The sequence below is a fragment of the Notolabrus celidotus genome, chromosome 5 (assembly GCF_009762535.1).
Source record: "Notolabrus celidotus isolate fNotCel1 chromosome 5, fNotCel1.pri, whole genome shotgun sequence".
NCBI classification, from domain to species: domain Eukaryota; kingdom Metazoa; phylum Chordata; class Actinopteri; order Labriformes; family Labridae; genus Notolabrus; species Notolabrus celidotus.
Genome location: NC_048276.1, coordinates 24,315,731 through 24,334,662, shown reverse-complemented (window position 1 = coordinate 24,334,662; position 18,932 = coordinate 24,315,731). Strand labels below are relative to the sequence as shown.

The window sequence follows — 18,932 nt, the reverse complement described above, 5'->3', positions numbered from 1 at the left end:
TAGGTGAGGAATAACGTATAGTGAATGGGTAACTATGCAAATTGGAATCCCGACAGGATGAGCAGGAGCCAGACATAACGCAGAGGTCTTGCACAATAATTTAAACAACTAGTTAACCATACATTCTCCTGCTGAATGATTTAAAGATGAATTAGTTATCAAGCTGAAAGGATATGAATATATATTCTCTCTATATATAGGGCAGAAAGAGGTTTTTTTTTAAGTACACACACATACAAAAAAAGATACATCAAATAAAAACAAAGATAAATCAAGTGAATCACACGTGTGTGATGTAATTGTGGACCGCAGGTCGAATAAAAACACTGCAGGTCATCTACCATTCAGACACGTTCAGCATTGCAGACCCTGTCCCCCAAAGTCCCGGATCTTTGAAAAGCACTACCACCCCGCCAGAGACTTTCCAGGGGGGAGATTAACTATCCCTGAACTAAATTGAGACCCTGGTTCCTCCGGTCAGAAAGCATGTAGTTCAGGGGTAAAGTTCCTGCGGTTGAAAAACATCATAAGGTGACTTTAAGTGTTTTGAAAGGCGCCTATAAATACATTGTTTTATTAGTATTATTACCTGAACTGAGATAAGTGCTTAGGTTGGGGTCTGTTAGGGACCAAGGAGTAAAGAACATAACACAGACGAAATTTTTAAAGAAAAGTGGGTTTTTGTTTTACCCAAATTATGCAAACAAAAATGATAAGAACTAGGCCTATAAGAGGTCAACTTAACATAACTCAAATAAACACAACACTGTAAGGTGGGAACTAAACAAACAGACCTTCCACAACAAGACCAAAAAGGAACTTATATAGTGAATAATAAACTGAAAACAAAGTACTACTAACTAAGCCTAAAACCCCCCCATGACATCAGAGCCCATGGTCTGCTCCACTCAGCTGCCTTCAGCATAAAAGTCCTTTCCACCCTTGGCCACACCTTTTATTCAACTAAGGAAGTGCCATTCCCCTCACAACCAGGTAACTCAGAGAAGCGAAACAATGACTAACATAACAGAAATATGTTTATAATCTTACAGTGTAAAGATGTTTGCTTAATTCAAACAATGTAAGGGTAAATACAAGAAAGATAAACTTCTACATGGAACCAATTGTGTTAATTGTGTGTTTGACTGCAAATTATAAAAAGGAGTTCAAACTAATGTTGGATAAACTGAGGTGAGAATGTGGCTGGGAAGACATTACAACTGTGTGGCTCCAGCCATCACAGGGTCTCTCAAAAGAAGCTAAGTTATGTGGCAGACTCGGCCTGTCTGCAGAAAACTGTAGCCTAGCTCACTTGCTGTTTCTCCTAGCTGACCAGCATCCATTGTGGCTAGTACACTCACTAGTGACATGTAACTCTTTCAAGTTACCAAAAAACAAAACTATCCCTTAAACTGGCAGCGCAAGTGATTTTATAGAGTATTGCATAGAGTATTGCAAAACTACACTTGTACATGTTGATTGTACTGTAAGTTAGTTTTCAGCAAATCAGTAGTAAGTAACTCAGTCAAGTAACACATTACTATTCTAAAAAGTGACCACGAATGTGTTCTACAATACTCTTTCTAAGTACTACCTAAACACATGAACTAGTGGACAAAGAGAGCTGAGAATCTATCCTCCTAGTAACCACACAACTACAAAACACATTCCTGTGATTCAGTGTTAATTTCATTGACTAAAATGTTTATTTGATAAAATACAAAGATCAACTAATAATTCTAAATTATGTGTGTTTCATCATTCATCTAATTAGTAAGTAAAGTATACAGTAAAAAAAGGAAAAAGCTGAAATTTGTGTTCTTGGCTTTAATTAAAAACTAGTGTGCAAATACAGTGACTTTTGATCCCAAATATCATAGATTTGAACATTTTAACTATGCTTTTCAAATGTATACTTTCTCTATTTACCTTTAAACACTCTTTAAATTAGACGTAAGTTTTGGTAACAGGACTGAGAAATATAGAGTAATATTCCACTTTGAAACCTTGTAAACATGAGAAAATGTTGTCTGAGATGGGTCAGTACATGTTTTTAACAATAGATTTTTTGTGTTATTAGTGTTAAAATATATATATAAATTAAGTTTATTTTTGAAGTGTTGAATCAAACAAATGGCACCTGTTTGGTGCTGCTGCAGGCTGATCACAAGAGGGCAGCATTTCTCCACAAATGAGTTGCAACCTTAAAGAATAATTGCATGATGGTGTAATACATCCCAGAAAAGTTTACACAAAGAAAAGAATAAGGATGGAGGATAATCTGGTGAAAATATGGTGATACCGTGTTGAAATATTAAAGTGTGTGTATTCAGCCTCCTCGTTTAATGATAGTGTGTTTGTCCAGAAGGACATAGTGAATCTAAGGTGTCAGGTCTTAGAAATAACTCTTTTCTGAGTTTATGTCCTTTCATAATGGGAACACACGACCTCACAGGGGTGTGAGAATAAGAGCCCTGCCAATGATGCAATGTTTCACCTGCAGCTTTAAGAACCTGCAGCAATAACACTGGAGAGACAGAAAAAAGAGGGTGAGGCGCTAAATCTGGAGGGATATTACACGGTGTCAAACGCTGGATGCCAGTGAACTGAGGCCCGGCTCCTCTCTTCGATGATTCTTCTCACTGTCAGAGCCAATTTACACGGACCCCCCCATTCCCCTGTTTCCCGTCACAGAGGCCTGACTGCTGCTGGTTCAACTGTGGGCAGGTGAAACAGGTAGCCTGTGAGCTTCCACTGACCTGACAGAGCAATTAAATCACTCTCAAGGGGTGTTTTTTTCAGCATGCACCCCTCGGCTAAGACTGTCATTTGATCATTTAGCAGAAGGAGAGTGTGTATGCTCTGCTGAGGGGGAGGGGGAGGCAGGGCGGTTCTGCTCTCTGGCATTCGGGCTGCGAGTGGCTGAAAATAGTGGATTAAAGGAATGGGTCATGGCCTTGCTGATGGGATTTTCTGAAAATATAGCCATGCCCTACAGTGGTATTTTCCTTTAAATATATAAATAATGTTTGACATGATGGCTGCATTATCTACAGAGCAGAGAGGCTCTGTTCACATTAAAGCCCGCTTAAAAGAAAATGTTTCCTCTTTCCCATCTGACGTTTACATGTTTAGGATAAAAGTACAAGCCTTGTTTGTGCAATAAAGATCAAGATTACAAACAAATGGATTTAAAAAATCTAAAATTTTAAAGGCAACAGATGATTCAGGGCAAAATTATACTCCAGTGCAGGAAATGATTTAACAATGATGGATCTCTGAGAGAAAAGTTTAGTTAATGTAGTGGGGACAAAAAAGTCTGAACAGACTTCCACATGATCAGATGATCTGTCTTTAGAGGACACAGGAGGAGCTCTCACAATATTGATATAAACATCAGGTGAAGACTAACAATTAATAACAACACATGTATTAACTGTAGGGTTAATTTGTACTATAGTGAAGGGCTGTCTTGATAACAGATTTTCATCTCAAGATTATTGTGGCATGAATAAGGTCCTAAAGAATACAAATAAGTGAATATTGTGTGAGTTTAAGGTGTCAGTCTGGTTGGTCCATCCCTCCCCTTAAGGTCTTGATCTTTAGTCTATATTTAATCCTGTCGTGAGACATAAAGCTGCGGTCACATGACTGTAGATAATCCAGGGATCCCATAGATACGAGGTGTTCACATGGAAACTGCTTTGTGTGATACATCCTCCGTATTGTGTAAGGACTGGATGACTGAGTCCCACAGACAGCAGTCGGGTACAGATGAGAATGAATGTCACGTATGTGAAATAAAAATGAGGGAAGAAAGTTATCTCCATTTTGCTTGCTGATTTTTTTCAAAAGACCAAAGGAAAACTTTCAAAATGAGTGCAAAGTGTGTCACACAATCAATCAGAGGAGGAAGATCTTTGACATTTTTACTTTATTAACGTAACCCCAAAATGCTGGGAAAAAAACCTTCATACTATTGATTAAAAGTTTATGGATGCAGATTATAGCAGTACGTCTACATCACCACAGATATTCGACAGCTGCTTCACCCCTCTCGTTTTAACCAGTGTGGTTCTTAATCACAGAAGCAGAATCATTTACTTTTATTAAAAGTCTGTAGAAGAATTTAAATTATGATTTCTTATTGTATGTAATTCAGTCCTGATCAGGTAGAGGAAGCTCTTCTCCCCAACCAATACCATCTAAAATCTGAACACAATATAAAATCACATTAAAATAGTGATAGTGGCCTTCATGAACATTTTATCTTCAGATGTCAGTTAAAAGTCAAAAGAGACACTTCAATGTTAGATTTTCAGTTCATTTTATTGACTTTTTTTTTCCATTACTGATGCTTCCCTACATCTGTCAATAAATCACTTTTTTAAACATTCTTTTATTCCATATCAAAGTAAAATCTTAATTATATCATGAAATCCCGCATGTACAGCATCTGTCACTATAAGCCGCATAAAGAAGAATTTAATTAAAAATCCTTACACACATTTTTCTTTACAATCTGGGAAATAAAATCTATTACTGACAGTTACCATAAGATTCATATTAAATCATTTTAAACATGCACGTCATGCTACCTTCTGGACTCAACTTCAAAGAGAATAAAGCACCACGCATGTTGAGTTGTGTGTCGATGGTGGAGCCTCTGTTCGATTTGTCTGGAGCTAAAAATTGTGCAGAAAATCCTCCAAAGATCCTCGATGGAGTCTGGCCCTGGACCACCGGCATTCCTCCCTAATCTGACCCCCCAGCACACACCCTCAACATGTGCTCACATCCACTCCTTCTTTCTGCTCGGATCACACATATCGCACCACGCCGTCCTTGGTGGTTATATTAGGTCAAATAATAACACACAGGCTGGTCCCTGTTTCTGCTGCTCTCTGCTTCATCTCACTGCTCTCTCACAGACGTGGTGAGGGATTAATAAACTGAGTGAGATCGGTGTTTGCTGTAATGTTGGAGAGGGCGAATATCTGTGGACAGAAATAGAAAGGAATGAGGGAGGCTGGTATTTAAAGGAAAAAGCCTTCAGGGATGTGCACACTTTCAAAAACAGGGTATGAAATCAATGTAAACGACTCTTAGAGTATTGAAACAGACTTTAATAGCCTGCAGAATTTGTATTATTTATATTTGTTATATTTTCAAAGACATGTAAGGATCCTGGGATGTTTCTCTGAGCTTTGAAGCTGAGAATGAATGTTACACTGATTTTGTGAATTTAACTCTCTCCAGGATTCTCTTCACTCAGTGGCTCTTCAGTAGTCTTCTTGCACAGTTCTAACTTTCTGACAGGAGAGTGACAGTGTGTCTAATTTACTTCAGGTTCGTAAAGCCTTGGCCTATTACAGCCCCTTTCACTCTGGAGTATACCAGAAAATGTTCCTGCATGTGTGAACTCAGACTTCAGGCTGTGTTTTCTTTTCTGCTAGCCCCCTGCTTAAAAGTCTGTGTGAGTCAATCTGTAATGGTCTGGAACTTTTACAGCGAACCATTAGTATGGAAGAAACAGTGTGATTGTTATTTCATTTATTTTCTTGTTTATTTGACAGGGACAAATGCACTAAACATTGCTTCATAAAGTATACAAAGTAAACGCCGTTTATACAAGTGTCTTCTTGTCATACAAAATTGAAGCCAAATTACACCCCACAAAGGATGCTGACGTCTTGCTGATGTCAGTAGGAGCCAGAGCCTGTTGAGCAGGGATTGGCTTGTCGAACTATGTATTCTGGTCATGTGCAAAATTGCTGGATTGTGCATGTCTTAACCATTGAGTGTGGATAAAGACGAACTGTGTCTTCACCTCTATCCGTAAGTTGAGGCTAAAAAAAACCCTGCAACTGTATCGAAGTTCTGCCCCTTCCTTTAACCAAAAACAGACATTTCACCTATCAGTAAAACATAAAAGCTCCCTCAGGTGTGCCCGGTCCACAGCAGAACACACTCTTGTGTTGATCTGAAGCAGACTCACGGTTATGGAAAGTTCAATGACTCCTTTTGAAAGCATTTGTTGTGTTGTGACTCCCCATTCTTCCAGTTTTCAGCTAACCAGGTGCACAAAGCGCAGCAGGAGCCATTAGGGTTGGGGATCGAAACCCGACTCTCTTGAGGACACACTTCTGCTCTTTTCAAAACCCAAAAATCAACAAGGTTTGAGCTTATCGATTCTGCTACCAAGTCCCATGGGTCCCGCTCAAAGCAGGTATGGTTATCGCACCAAAATGTTGTGGTTAGTCCCATAAAATGAAGGCAAACTTTTCGGATAAAATAACATTTGGACATGAGAAGAAATGACTATGATGACAGAAAACTCATTTGATAAAAATGTACTTGGTGTGTGTTTTAATTTTATAGCTTGATCATAGACTGTATAAAATATGGACGTAGGATCTGTGACGTCACCCATCTGTTTCTGAAGTGCTGTTTTGAAGCCAATCGTCGGCGGCAGCCATATTGCTTCTGTTGAGCCAGTGTGACGTAAATAGGCGGAGTTTGAGCCTCCTAGAAAACAGCTGCAATGCTTCTGCAGTCAGCTGTAACTCTCATTGGAAGACTCGTAATCGTAATATCTTCGAAATTGCCGAGTCAGAAAAAAATCCACCCCCCTCACAGTGAGAGCTGATTGAGAAATTAGCTGTCCAGACTACACTTGTCTTTTGTACAAGGCTGTAAACAGCTGCTGTAAAGATCGTCTTTTTCCCATTCATGTGTATGTGGTTTCCGGTATTTCTGGAGCCAGCCTCAAGTGGATCTGACTGCATGAACTTCAGTTTTTCTTTTTTTTAGACTGGAGGTTGCAGCTTGAGTTTGACCCATGTTCCATTTGATATCATGGAGGAAGCGGGCATTATGACCTATAATGTGGCCAGCCAGCAGGGGGAGCCCAAAATGTGTTGGCTCTTTTGGGGAGCTGATACATTGTCCATCATTAACTCCATCTGTGGTCTTAAACAGGGCTGATAAGAGCTCAAGATTCAATATTTTACTGCACATGCAGATCATTTTGCAGCCAGCCCTGCTGAATGGTCACAGCACAGACTTTTGAACTGCTTTCACTTCAGGCAGCTGTAGCCCCAAAGACGATGTAAGGAAGTGTGCCTGCAATCAAATCCACAGGGAGCCCCGGAGCCCTGAAATAACTCAAACACTTACTGATCATAATAAAAATAATAATAGTCAGCATAAAATGTTTTTCATTTATCATCTACCCTCTTGTAATTAAGATGCAAATGAGCTTGAGGTGACACAGACTGAGGCTCATTAGGTCTTTACTGAAGTGTAGCCTATTTGTTTCATGTCATATTTCAGAGTGGTACATTTGTTTGGACAGGGGGAGCGCTCTCAGGGGAGATATTATTCCCAACATACTTATCTTTCAAATGGCAGAAGAGCTCTTGTAAGAATCATGGAGCAGTGGTAATAAATCAGTTTATGTAAGGAGCCTTTTTAATTAGAATCAGTCTGAGTGGGTTTCTTTGTCAGCTACATGTGCACACGTTGATCAGAAACTACAGGAGTCCACATCCAAGCGCTGAAACCAGACTTATAATTGGAAGGTAGTTGCTTAATGAGGCTTGATTCAAATTGGCATGTATTTCAGAGGTCTTAACATTATCATTTTTGTGTTGGCATACTTAACATATGCAGAAAATAACAGCAGCTACTATTTTCTTTTCCCTCAACCAGTCTTGTAACTCTACTGAAGTTCATACCGTTTTTGTTGTTTGTGGTTCCTTTGAGTCTGTTTTCTTCAATTTAGTTGACGTTCTGTCAACCTCAGCTCCATGTGTGCTTAAACATCCCTTGCTGTATCTGTGCTGTTTTCCTCCTCTGACCTTCTTCTCTCTGCTTAATGACTGATCAGCCATGGCCATGAGTGGAAAGTTTTGTGCTCTCCTAATGAATTGAGAGTACCATTAGATTATCCTCCATGTTGTCTACCGATTCTATCAGAAAGTAACGTTGTTGACTCATCCACAACAGAAGAACAGTACATGTAGGCTACTGTAACTCAGGTTGTCTGTGGGGTTGCTCTTGCTATTCAAAATGAGTAACCCTTGTTATGGCCCTGTCACACCTTCACGATTTAGGCAGCGTATAAAAAAATTGTCAGGTACGCTGGCGTACTTCGCATAAGTTACAGGTAAGTTTTGTATAAGTTAAGAGCACACTGGTATGTCATAACGGCGAGTAAGTCGGAAAATTTTGTGTGCAGCATACGGATCATACATCCGGCATATGCCTGCCATAAGTTGTAGGTGGGTTATGCGACCGTTGACACACATTCACACACGTAGAGCTGTGTGTCTGCGTGAGTGTGAGAAGCCTTGGAGCCCTCACTCAGTGTCAAGTAGCAGAGCCTCTGAAACAGAAGCTGAAGCCAGCATGTCAGAGTCTGGTGGTGTTCAACGATGAAGCTGCTGTTGTTGAAATAAATGAGTGTAGGACCTATAATAATGTCACGCATTGATATGGACACTGACACTCCTCTCACTCCTCTGACACTCTCCACGGCTCATCATGTTCTTACAAAGAGAGACCGCAGAGTTTTTAATAACACACAAGTTTTTTAATTATCAATGCAAGTGCATCTCATTCTAAACGTATACATTGAAAACGCTGGCTAAATCGTCAAGGTGTGACAGGGCCATTAAGGAGGTATGACCAATCAAGTATTTAACACAGCAAGAAGTTCAGGTAATAAATAAGACCAACACATACAAAGGGAGTTTTATTTCTGTACAACTATTACATGTTTTTTTCTTAATTCTACTCATGTCACCTCAAATCCCTTATTCATTTTTTCTTGCATCTTTGCTCCTCAGCAAGAATTTGCAAAGGAGACATAAAGTAATCATTCAAGGAGAAAGGAGGCCAGCAGGTGAACAAAAAGCGGTCTGGGTATCGTAAATGTTTCAGGGAACGAACTCAAGCAAGCTCCTCAAGAGTACTCTATAGAAAACAGAATAATAAAGGGAAAGGATTTTAACTTCTGCTGTTAAAGCTGGGGTTGGTAGTCATGGAAAACCAGCATGAATTTGAATATAGCATTTCCTCAGGACTCCGTCTAACCCCTCCCCCCCCTCCCCCCGGAGCTCCTCCAAAACAACGCCGCCGCTCACATGCACGAGCACCGCTGCTTTGTGACCATATGATCGTAACTGATTCAAAACCAGTCCTCAGCACATCGTTTGTGTTTTCCACTACGTCAACTCATGTCTCACTCAGTGGTAAGAAAACACCAAAACATTCTCATAGTGAAAGTTAAAAACACAAACAAACATGGCTGCTGTTAGTACTCACAACTGTCATGCTAGCATTATCCAGTTGTACTGGTGACACAAAATCAGGTCTAAATTTTCTGTAGGACTTACTACATGTCATGACATTTTTTGCTTGTCAGAGCCCCCATGGTGAGAACATTTTAGACTCTGAAAAGCACCTCATAGGGTCAGAAGGGACAGGTCTGAGGTCGAGCGAGATGGTCCGTAAATAAAGGCAGGGGACGGGGAGTGCAGGAGGCGGGCAGAACGGCAGGACGGGATTTGATTGGTTTCAAAATTTGACTCCTGATAGCAGGGATTGGTTGGTGTTTTCCCAGGTTTACTCCGGCTGTAGATAGCTGTTTTTTTTCCGCTCTTTTTTAAGAACACATTATGTATTGATTGCCATCGGAACATAAAGATCATTTTAACCAGTATAACAAAAAGTGTATCTAAATCTGATTACCAACCCCAGCTTTAAGAGGCCTCCAAACGGATCTAATGAAATTGCGACATAATCATCTGCATCCCCTTCCTCTTTTCTGCTGCCACCCTGATGGAAAATAATGAAATATCAAATAATTAGAACAGCTACAAGTACTTCAAGTTTGAGCTACCACCTCGTGCTAAGCATACAGGTGCAGCTAATCACACTGGTTTCAGCGAGCAAACGCATCACAAAAGCCTGCAGAGGAATGTGACATTTAAGAGTGTGAATCCCCACAGAGCTCTGGGTGACACTAATTTGAAGAAATGTGTTGCATATTTTGTGCATGCACTCCTCCATATTTCTTAATGTGTATCAGCATTATCTTTTAAATAAGCTAAAAATAAACATTAATGACATTTAAATATGCGCACACAGAAATTGGAAGACCCCTCATCACTGTGGACAGGAACAATTTCTGGATCAGTCGAGGAGAGAGAATGCAGGGATGTGCTAACAAATGTAAAAAACAGGCACCCAAGGAGAATTAAGATAAACTCAAATCAAATACAAAATTGTCACTTTGAATGTCATTTTATTCTTTGTAGATGTTCTGATAAAATACATTTACTTTTAAAGGAAAAAAACATCCTATAAGGAAAAGTTCTGGCAGCATTTCCTCCTCAGTCTGCAGGAAGTGAAAACACAAGCTTTCATATTCCTGCTGTCACAACATTTACATTCCCAGTGTGAGAGCTGTAGTGTGTATGTCATATGTAAGGTGATATGCTAATGAACAGGCTCTATCGTGTGATCCTGTATAACTTCATTAAATATGTACTTTGATCGTGTTCATCTGTATGAGGGATGTACGGTTCAGAGTCTTCAGGCCTGTGGAGTTGATGAAATATGAACACATGCACACAGACAGAAACGAGACGGATTCACTCCGAGCATTTGAAACATGGCTGTGACTTTTAATTAGGCTGCTAATTACTCCTGCTGCTTCATTTGGTGTTATTTTATTTATTTATTTTTAAACAGGAGCATGAAAACATTTGCATATTTAGTGTTGTGGGGAACTCAAACACAATCCTCAGTCACAGTGCTTAATGATGTTGATTTAGCTTTTAGTACATAATGCCCCATCTTATATTTTGTTAAAACTCTTGTGAAGAAGTTCTGGTTTGTGTCCTTTTGATGCTCCCAGTGGAGAAAAAGGTTCCTTTTATCTCTCATGATGTGTTTGTTTAATCACAACATTAATATTATTAATTACGATTAATCACATTTTGCATTTTTATAGTTTAGTCAACGGTGAAGGCTGTCTTAACAATGTAAAGCAAATTCTTAGCAGTGTCTTCATTTAGGAATCAAATAAATGTGATGAAATGTGTGTTATGATCTTGACCTTTAGTTTTATGGCTGCAACGCTGCACTAGTGTGGTCTGAAACCATGACTTAGAGGGAGGAGACAACTTCAGAGTGCTTATTCTGTCAAATACAGTGTTGAAATTTGCAGGAGTGCATATACAAAATGTCCAGTCAGTGTAATGATGGTGTTCAGTTACTCTGAGATGATATTGATAACTCACTGACATCCAGTGATCTCTAGATCAGTATCTGCACTTTCCAGGAGTTCCAGTTGGTCTCTGTCTCTGTCTCACATAGGTTCTGTATGCATGAAACTATTGTTCTCCACAAAGGTAAGTCATATGATTGGTCACAACCGATGGCAACCTCCGGTATAAAAAAATAAGAATCCAATGCGGAAGTGCTAAAAACTGCAGTTCATTGAACATCCGATTGAGGCTGGCTCCGGAAGTACCGGAAACCACATACACACCAATTCAAAAAAGCCGATCTTTACAGCAGAAATAAACATGTTTACAGCCTGGTACAAAAGACGAGTGTAGTCTGGAAAGCTCATTTCTCGATCGGCACACACTGTATGGGGTGGAATTTTTTTCTAACGTGTCAAATTCGAAGATATTGAGATTCCGAGTCTTCCAATGAGAGGTACAGCTGACTTGATTGACAGGCAGGAACACTGCAGCTGTTTGCTAGGAGGCTCAAAGCCCGCCTCTTTACGTCACAATGGCTCAACAGCAGCAATATGGCTGCCGCTGCCGATTGGCCTCAAAACAGCACTTCAGAAACAGATGGGTGACGTCACGGATCCTACGTCCATATTTCATACAGTCTATGGTCACAACATGCCAATCTGAGGACATCTGAGATCCAGCCACAGCTCTGTGGGGATTCACACTCTCCAAAATACAGCTCTGTTGGCTTTTGTGATATGGTTGCCCGCTGACATCAGTCTAACTGCACCTGTGTGCTTAGCTCGTTGGTAGAAGCTCAAACTCAAAGTTCTTTGTGATATTTGAATTCTGTTAAAGTGCAGACTACTTTTGACTTGTCAGCTGAGCCTTCTTGGAGACTTTAAAGTGAAATGTGCTGTTCGAAAGCACAGTGGTGATGTTGTTTTCCATCATGGTGGCAGCAGGAGCTTAAAGTTGGCATATCAAAAGGGACAGAAGGAGCCAAAAAGGATAGTAAAGAGTGATCAACATGTTCACACTAACAGCCCTACTAATCATAAATATTTGCTATGGAAAATGTAAAGAATTTTAGCATTCTCACACACTCTCCTCCTCAGGAGCTGCTGCTTTGAGGACCACAGGAAGAATTTATCTGACTGTCAGCATTTTTAAGATGCTTTTTTGGGCTTTTCATCTTTGGACATCACACTCTGTGAGACCACATTTTAGTTCAGTGACAGTTGTGTAATGTCTCTGCTGCACTGATGATAACTTCACCTCAGTTATTGAATAACTTTGAGTCACTTTGATCCAGACGATCACTGTGTCTCTCCATCTTTCATCCCCGTGGTGCTGTAGGTGTGTGTGGCAGCAGATGCAAGTGCGAATATCAACATTAAAAAGGTTGGACTCTTGATATGAGACAATCCCACTTTGTTAAATGTATTTCAAGGAAAAAGAAATACAAAGCACTTATTACTTATATACGTATTCAGGCCAAAAAAGTGATTTGGTGAGTGAAATAACTAATGATACACCAAGAAGATGACACGACCATTCACCTGTCTCTTAAATTGGCCACGTCTCTGATCATACATATTCTTTAGCTATAAAAATTCAGTTAGTTGTCTCACATAGAAAGATTTGCTAATATTATATATATATATTTTTTTAGAATGTTCAACGTGATTCTTAAAAGCCTCCCATTGTTTTTCTTGAGCAAAAAACTTTGTAAAAATCTAGACATTTTCCTTTAAAAAATCATAAATACATACATCACAAAAGTGTGTATTAAGTGTAAAACTCAACACACAAAAAATGTAATGTTCAGAGGGTCAGACTTTCTGTTTCAAAGTCTCCTAGCCTGTTGTGATGTCTGACAGTAACCACTGAGTGTCATGGATTCATAATTGTTTTACAGATCACTATCAGTCCCATTATCATCTCTGATTGACGATGAAGAGAGTAACAATTGCAGAGTATTATCTGTTCACATCACCTTGAAGGAGAAAGTGAGCTTGACGTAAATTTAAAAAAAAGCAGCAGGAGACAGATGCAATCAAGTCTGGGCCACGTTAATTAGCCTCAGCCCAGTGAGCAGCTCGCCTCATCACGGGTAGACAGAGGGAGGGCAAACAGAGAGGGTGTGTGTGTGTGTGTGTGTGTGTGTGTGTGTGTGTGTGTGTGTGTGTGTGTGTGTGTGTGTGTGTGTGTGTGTGTGTGTGTGTGTGTGTGTGTGTGTATGGGGTAGGGGGGTAAACACAGAGGGTATAGAGCTGACGTAGAGGAGCACACTGAGGTACATAGCTGAGCATCTGGAGGGACGGCACAGGGCCAGTCTACTGTCTCTCTCTGTACGTGAAGCTGACTCATGTCTCTGTGCAGATGTCGGCACATTACAGACTCATAGCGAGGTCAGCAGGCAGAAGTCAGGGACCAGACCAGACCAGTCCTGATTTTGGCCTCCAGCCACGTTAAAGGTGCCAGGGGAACACTCTGCCATCCAAACGGGCTCCCTCCAGCCCAACCGACCGGGCAATGTGCTGGCCTCTCGGTGCTGTGTACCATGCATGCCAGGCATGCTGGGATTTGTGACAGCTGTGGGCAGACTGCAGAGGCAGTCGGTCAGTCTTGGCAACTGGAGAGGCGGGACAGGTGGAGCACAGCTCATCCGATTGAGTCCTGCCTGCGTGAGGGGGGTGAGTCAGCCAAAGCCTCATATTATCATCATAACGCAGAAATCCAGCACACGACCCCGGCAGGCTGTATGTTGATGCCTGAAAAGAGTAAATGCAGCAGAAAAACACTGAACAATCAGGACACATGATACATGACACAGTTTATTGTCAACCTCTGCCCTGAGGCTGCTTTTATTTCATTATTAAAAATGTAAGAGCAGCAAAGTACATGCCGAAGAAGTAACAAGGGCTTCAATAATTCAATGAAAATGTATCAAAAAGGTGCTATAAATGTACCCGATTTAGACTGTGGTATAAAAAAAATCAAGTTTAAAGACATAACTATAACCACTCAGCACTGCACCACTTTTACATTTTGACCAAAACCTCCAGTACAAGCTATTCAAAGGAGATGCGTTGGTATTAAGACCTGCAGCTTGTGATTTATTCTGACCTCGGGTGATTAGTATTAAATTAATGCGTCTCTGTTCCTTTTAACCGTCAAGGCGTCAGGCGTCTTCATCATGGGGGTCTAGAAACTATTAGTCTTATAATGTCTTTGCTGTATCTCTGTTAATGAAACAGTTGACTCAAATTTCAGTTGATCATCAGCATTATGCATAAGAGCACAATTTGATAATATTTTGAAAACACTCTGTCAGACCGAATGGCAAAGCACCCGGTGATAAGTAGACGAATAACACATTTAGACACTGATACACAGTTGAGGTGTAAAAGTGGACAAAGTGTGTGCCCAGTTCTTCTCCCTCTGCTGATGTAATTCTCTGCATAGAGGTTACAGCACTGTTATCAAGCGGAGGAGAGGCTGCTGTATCTCGGACAGCTACTCAGTTTACAAAAATGTGCTACATTTCAAGACAGGCAGAAAATAAAGTAAAAAGGAAGACTAAACAAAGGCAACTTCTGAATAACATGTTTCTGAACAATCTGTATTTACCTTTATAGTATTAGCCTATACAAGCTAGAATCTTATGCAAATTTAAACCTTAAGAGGACAGTTCAGCATTTTTCCGCTGAATTTTGTGGTATAGAGTTGACCCCGCTGTAGACTGGGGCAACTCTACCGTAAAATTAAGCTCATATCGACAAACTCCAACTAAAGAAATTCATAATTTATTTGTTATAGGATAGCCTCTTGAGATGCAGCATCTCGTTTTCAAGGGGGTCCCAACAAAAACACGCAAATTAATACACACAAAACAGTAAATCACAACAAACACAAATACACAAACACAGACAGCTCTCCCTCACCCTTACACACTCCTGGACCCACCCAGCACCCCATCATTAAACAAAACCTTGAAAATAGACAGTATCAACAAAAGAGAAAGGCATCAAAAAGCACATTAACACACGTCAGAAACAGGAACAGCTTGTTTTTAAATGATAAAAAAAATTTGATTTAAAGCAGTGGATGGAGGTGATGGATTTAAGAGAAGGGGGCAGATTATTCCAATCGGATGGGGCTTTGAATTTGAATAACCTGTGACCAATTTCTTTATGGATTCTGGGCACAATGAAGAAGGGATGTTGTGTATGTCTGAGGGAATATGAAGATCAATATTGAACCAGGAACTCTTTCAGATAGGAGGGACACCAGTTGTGATCATCAAGATGGACGTTGTAGACAAATGTTCTCAGACAAATGTTTTGGCTTTTTATTAGAGGTAAACTGACACAAAGAGTCTTTTTATCTCAAAGTGCATGACACAAAAACTCTCCCTCCTCTCATTATTCTTCCTTCATCCCTGGCCTTGATGCTCCTCTGTTCTTCTGTGGCCTCGCTCATAATGAAGACATTTAACCATGATAACATCCAGGTTGACATCATTTGTTGCTGTAGGATACATTGGAGTAGGATCTTATGTTTTTACAGAGAACAGTGTCTGTGCTAAAGAACAGAGGACTGACAGGAAACCAGCTTCATGTAAACAGACGGGACAATGTGCAGACATGACAGATGTGCAAAAAATCAGCCTGGATGACTTAAATTATGAGCAGATTAGAGAGGTTCATTCAGTCGGTCAGCTCAGGGATGTGTGTGTGCGTGTGTGTGTATGCGTGTGTGAGAAAGAGGGAGAGGGATATTGTGGCTGACAGGCTGGTAGTGGGGGATGACTCACATTTTATCTATAACACTCGATTGTAAACATATAGCAGCATGTTTACAGCAGGTGTTGTGATGACACCTTAATGAATCAGAGACAGTGGGCTTCAGACAGAGTCATCTTAAAATAGACCTGAGGGGAACTTTGTCGTTGCCGCTTCTTCCTCACTTGAACTCACCATCCTCCACCTCCACAGCTGCCTCTTTCTCGGTCATGCTAAAAACAAATGTTTGAAATTCCCCTCTCTTTATGTTCCCTCCCTGCTCTCTGGTTCTCACTGAACAACAAGGGACTTGTATCCAGAAAGATCCTACAGTGAATGGATCTGTCACCATTCCAAATCATTTACAGAGAGGATTCAGGAAGAAATGGTTCATCACAGGACTGTAAATTATGTAACCCATGAATCAGTAACCTGAAAAGATAGAGGGTATAACTGGTGTTGAAAGTGAAGCCAATGTAGTGCTATCTTTAAATCATGAGTTTCATCCTAAAGTTATGACTAAGTATCTTTTAGACTTCTCATTTTATACTCATGATTGTGCTCTCATACTCTTGTTTCTTAATCTCATAACTTGGACTGTGGCAGCTGTCTTGGTATCCAGATTTAATTTGGGTCTTATTTCACCCGCTAACAGAGATATTTCAGAAGAGTCTGTCGAGGATCTTTTAATCTGATGGATCCTGCCTGCATCTTCGACGTGTCACCATCTTGGATAACACTGTATTTTTCTGTGCAGTATTTATTCCGGTGATGATCTCTCATTTCTCCTGACTCTCTTCCTCACCATTAATTTTTGATTGTAGTGTAACCACCATGCCTTCCTCTCCCGGAGACCCCAGGTCAACGATCCTCTGAAATGCAGCTTGCAAAGATCCATCCAGCTCTCCTCTCTAGCTCTGAGTCCACGTGTCGCTCGCTCATGCCTGCTGTCAGCTCCCATTACCTAATTGGAATTGAGATGCATCTGGCCTGCGTTTTTGTCTGCACTGCACTCCTCATGGAGAGACCCCCTCCTCCACTTCCACAACCACCACCACCACCATCTTACAAACAAGGAGTCTTATTCAAACAGTCCTGCTGGGGTAGGCTTTCTTTCCTCCCATGATGTGCGGTCAGACGCTGGTTTTATAAAATAAAATGAGAGCTGGCAACAAGCAGATCTGCAGGAAGGCGACTAGTGCGGTTCACTACAGCTAATAAGAGCACTGTTTAATTCATGAGATCTGTCATGCTACAGCAGCTTCTGAACTTCAAACTCTTTATCTGTCAGCATCTATGACCTTGCACATCTAGGTCTGAGATCCAGGGTGACATCTCTGCACTCATGTTTTACATTTACACAGTGTGAGTATCACGAGGCTGGATGTGTTGAATCATCAGGCGTGACAAATAAAAGCTTCAATGGCATTATTGATAGTGGTTTCTTTTCAGCACAGCTTAGGAAGAATGATTCGTCCTTCCGTAAGGGGAAACTTGAGGAGCCTGTCACGTCAAATGGATTAAAGCTCATTAATTTCCATTAACTCAGCAGAGAAGCTACCGGCAAATGACCCAAATTTGAAAGCGTTGAGGACAGCTTCTGTAAGGACTGAGAGCTCTGAAACTAAAGGAGGGATGTTGCTTTGAAAGAGATCACTTTTTTCCACTCTTTAGTTTGTCCATCATCTTCAGTTTGCTCTTAAGCCTCTGAATATACAGAGTCAGATATTACAAATGTGAGCATGACTACGTTAGCAGTCTCATAAAGAATCTACAGAAATCTGAATTAAATAAGTCTCACATTTTTTACAAACCTAGATCAGAACAGCTCAGACCTTTTCTTAAGACTGTAATGGTCAATGGACTTGTACTTATATAGCGCTTTTCTTGTCTTTCTGACCACTCAAAGCGCTTTTACACTACTCGTCACATTCACCCATTCATACCCATTCACTCCCTGATGGTAGAGGCTGCTACAGGGAGGGACCATCAGTGTTAGCTAATCTCATTCGTGCACATTCACACACCTCTGAACAACAATTCGGGATCAGTGTCTTGCTCAAGGACACTTCGACATGTGACTACTGGAGCTGGGATCGAACTGCCTACCTTTCGATTGATAGACGACCGACTCTACCCACTGAGCCACAACCGCCCCAGTCTGGGCATCGACAGGTGCGTGGCTCATCTTCACTGGAAACAAATGTGAGAATCAGGGTTGAGCGGCTGTATAGTCTCAGAGTCAAGAAACAAGAGGTCATGAATAAAAGTGAATTAATGGTACTCTGTATGTAGTGTGTGTAGCCCCTGTAACACAGGTGGGACTCCTGTTTACTAGCTTTTAGTGTTCTTCGTTGTTGCCGTGTTATGTGCTCCTTGTGGCTCCTTCTTGTTTTCTGTTAGACCTTTTTTTTAATTTAGTTTTCAGGATATTTAAGTAAATTTTTTTCACCTTTTTGCATTAGGGTTCTTTTGTTTAATAAATCGTCATATTCAGAATCATAAACACTGTAAAATCACCCCGCAACCCAAACGAAAATGCAAAATAAAAAAAGTCCACCCTTGACACTGTGGCGGTCTGTTTCCACTTGTGTCATCACTACTTTTGCTCACGATTGACACTAAAGCTGCGCGCAATAAGCTGAATAGCTTTCATGTGACTATTGGTTGAGTCAGAGTAGAAATATGTAATCAAAGCTACGCCCAGTTCAAAGCAGATGTCAGACAAATGACAGAAATTTAAATAAAGTTAAGCATAAAAGAGAAAAAATAGGGTGATATGGACTTCCTGAGATTTAAGTTAACCTGCATGTTACACTGGTGGTAAATATGAAAGAGATTCATCTGAAAGAACATGCCTGAAAGTCTTTATGTGAATAAA

General features: G+C 40.5%; 1 long non-coding RNA gene across 1 annotated transcript; it reads left to right on the top strand.

The window, feature by feature from the left end:
- The first annotated feature begins 971 nt into the window (after positions 1 to 971).
- Positions 972 to 17,479, top strand: LOC117812955. The gene is made up of 3 exons (XR_004631296.1): positions 972 to 993; positions 6,065 to 6,229; positions 16,876 to 17,479. It is a non-coding gene; the product is annotated as an uncharacterized LOC117812955 (long non-coding RNA).
- Positions 17,480 to 18,932: the final 1,453 nt, after the last annotated feature.